The 3,356-nt window shown below is 30.4% G+C and overlaps 1 non-coding gene across 1 annotated transcript; it reads left to right on the top strand.

The window, feature by feature from the left end:
• Nucleotides 1-1,511: 1,511 nt before the first annotated feature.
• LOC118983869 (U6 spliceosomal RNA) lies at nucleotides 1,512-1,618 on the top strand. Its single transcript, XR_005065812.1, has one exon. It is a non-coding gene; the product is annotated as a U6 spliceosomal RNA (small nuclear RNA).
• The last annotated feature ends 1,738 nt before the right edge of the window (nucleotides 1,619-3,356 follow it).

The raw sequence follows: 3,356 nt of genomic DNA, 5'->3' as shown, positions 1-3,356 counted from the left end.
ATGCCAGCCAATAAAATGCACATCTTGATTCAACACTTAATTACAGGTTGCATTATATAGGAAAGTTAAAACCCAGTGTCTGGTCCCAACACTACACAAAACCATGACCTCGTGTAAGCTATTTAATTTTTTTGTACTATGGTTTGCTAATAAAATGGGTAGATTACTATTTGATATGTCTTACCTAATTTATGTTCCCACTAATTTATGAAATAACTATATATGCATGAGATAAAATTAATCTTGTAATAGTTATATGTTATACTTATTATCTTATATTTGTTATTTGTAATTAAATAATACATTCATGGAAAGTCATTTTGTGATCATTTTAAAATAATTTATTACTTACATATTTCTTTATTGAATTTTGAAGAAATTTTGCTTTCAGATAGATATTAATGGTTAAACCAAGGGTTTTCATGGAGATTGTAGCAACTTTTTCTCAATCTATAACTTTCAAAGACAGACTCCAAATTCACTACTGAAAGACTAACCATTATAGTATGACATAAAGCAGAAAAAAATCTTAAAAAAGATTTTAAGGTATATTAACTTTTGAGGTTTAGCTAGCTCTGATTCAAAATATTTTAAACAATTTGAATCAGGCAAACTTACTTTATATAATAACCTCAGAAATCAAGTGAAAATTGACAGGCAATACTATTAACTTATTGCAAAGTGGTCCAAAGGAATACAATTTTAGTAAGAAAAAGTATAAAGTAAAATTTTTACGGCAGTGGCTTTATAACCATAGTATTACAGTCATTTAAACTAACAGTACCTAAGAGAAGGGTAAGAGAGTACAATTTTTTAAACTAATAGTAAAATATGTGACATTACATTTTATCCTAGGAGTTCTTAGCTCAAGTACACTTTGAAGGTAATGGAGGATAAACTAACTTCCCATCAAGGATGACCATGTAAAATCACAACATATAAAAGTATCAATTTTAAATTTACTGGATTACTGGAGCACAACCATGGAGTATAATTTCAAATCTAAACCCTTGTGGAAATCAGAAAAGAAAGAGAGCAAAGCAAGAGTAAGATGATAGAAGGCTCTATAAATAGGATGGGAAGTGACAAAATATTACCCTGCTTGACATTGAAATAATGCTCTCTTCATTAATTTTCAGCTCCATGATTTTGGTAAATGTTCTTAAAACCTATTGAGAAGCAAGAATTCAATAAAAAGTTGTTCATTGTTAACTTTATCTCAAAATAACAGAACATGCTTTCATTGTCTTTTTACAGGACATTTTCATTGCTAAAATAAGCACCCTTTTGATGCTAAAATTTATTATTTTTAATTTTGAATTTGCCACTATACCAGTAAGAATGTTTTGTAAATAAAACCCAATAATTAGAAATTAATCATATTTCTCACTTTTATGTTTCAGAACAGTGGCACTTAATAATCATTGCCATATTTATTACTTAAGTTTCAAGAGAAAATTAAGAATTTTTAAAAAGCATATAGTTGTGCACGTCTATTAAAACACTACTTAGTGCTTACTTTGGCAGCACATATATTCAAATTGGAATGATTCAGAGAAGATTAGCATGGTCCCTTCCCAAGCATGACATGCAAATTCACGAAGCATTCAAAAAAGGTACTATTTACAAGATTGGAACAGTTATTACACATCTACCATTAACATAAATAATGATATTCATGTTTCCTTACTATTTTAACATGTAGAAGCTATTTATAATAATTTGTTGAATTGGTTTTAACAATATCAACACAAAAATAACTAGCATTTATTGTTGCTATGTAGAAACAAAGGTGAACAAAGCTTTTGACATATATACCTCATTTAACCTTCACTTTCATACTGTGAGAAAAGAATTATTGCCACCATTTGTTACAGGCTTATCCAGTTTTGAATATTGAGAAAATGGTCCACTAGATCTGTTTTTCAGCAAATTCACTACCAAACAAATGGTAGTGCAAGGTATAAATCCAAGCTTATGAATATAGTCCTAAGTAGACACAACTCCCTGATGTCTCCTTGTCCCTCTGAGTTCCATCCTAAGGTGGAAAAGGCAGTCTATCTGGAATGACAGCCTTCCAGATAGAACCTCAAGGGCTACTGGAGAGTCCCCATCCACAATCAAGGACATGCCTGATTTTTATACAAGCGCATACTTATTGGGTTAGAATTTCATTATTCTCTTTTCAGTTTTTGTTTTTGCTACCCCATGAAGCCTGCAGCAGTCTTGACCTTGTTTTAGCACAAAGAGGTTAAGCAATTTCTTAAACAATTTTGTAGCAACCATCAGCTGAGGGAAACTTTGAATCATTATCTGTTTGACTTCTAATTTCACACTTATCCTACTATTGATTTCAAGTGTATATCTTTTCCCTTGTTTTCTGCATTGAATGATTTAAAGTACCAATTTAAAAAATCCCAGGTACCAAAATTAATCCAAATATTTTCTTATTCGTTTTGTAAAATATAAGATATAAAATATAAGATATTGGAAACATCTTGTTTAATCAAGTTTTTAATTCTAATGGTGCTGTTATGTTAATGTTTTTTTCCTCTGTTGGAAACTATACTCTACAATCGTCAGAACTATATGTTATTCCTTAGAGGAAAGAAAAAACAATCTCACCCACAGAGGACTAGAGCTAAAATACAGTGTGAAATCTATTAAACTTTCCTGAAATAATCATTTTGTTTGAATGCATTTTTAAATCAGACCACTTAAAAATATTTCCTTAATATTGCTGTTACGCATTCTCCATGCTTCTGTTTTTTGAGTACTACTGCACATTTAGATTTAAGGTTTTAGACCTTTTTTTAAAGAAGAATTTAAAATTATTTTGTATCTTTTACAATATGTATTTGTTTAGTAAATTATGAGAGATTATTAGGATACTTTAAGATGTACAAGGTTTAAAAAGCTAAAAGTTTCACCCTGGCTGGTGTAGCTCAGTGGATTGAGCATGGGCCTGCAAACCAAACAACCTTGGTTCAGTTCCCAGTCAGGGCATATGCCTGGGTTGCAGGCCAGTCCCCAGCAGGAGACGCATAAGAGGCAACCATACACTGATATTTCTCCCTGTCTCTCCTTCTCTTCCCCTCTAGAGATAAATAAATGAAATCTTTTTAAAAAGCTAAGAGTTTCTATGATTTTATTAACTTTATATAGAAATAAAATGCAAATAAATAAATAACTCAAATAATATGGTAATATACATGTAAATAACATTTGACAGGGATGCAAATATATACAAATGTATAAATGTAGGTACGTGGAATTCCAAACTTCATATAAAATTGTAGGTAGTTTTTAAATGCTCTGTCATGAAGACATACTAATTTATGTTTGAAAGAAAAAAT

The sequence above is a fragment of the Sturnira hondurensis genome, unplaced genomic scaffold (assembly GCF_014824575.4).
Source record: "Sturnira hondurensis isolate 20B ecotype Veracruz unplaced genomic scaffold, ASM1482457v3 Scaffold0000465, whole genome shotgun sequence".
NCBI classification, from domain to species: domain Eukaryota; kingdom Metazoa; phylum Chordata; class Mammalia; order Chiroptera; family Phyllostomidae; genus Sturnira; species Sturnira hondurensis.
Note: the sequence above shows the minus strand (reverse complement) of the source record. Positions and strands in the feature narration are given on the sequence as shown.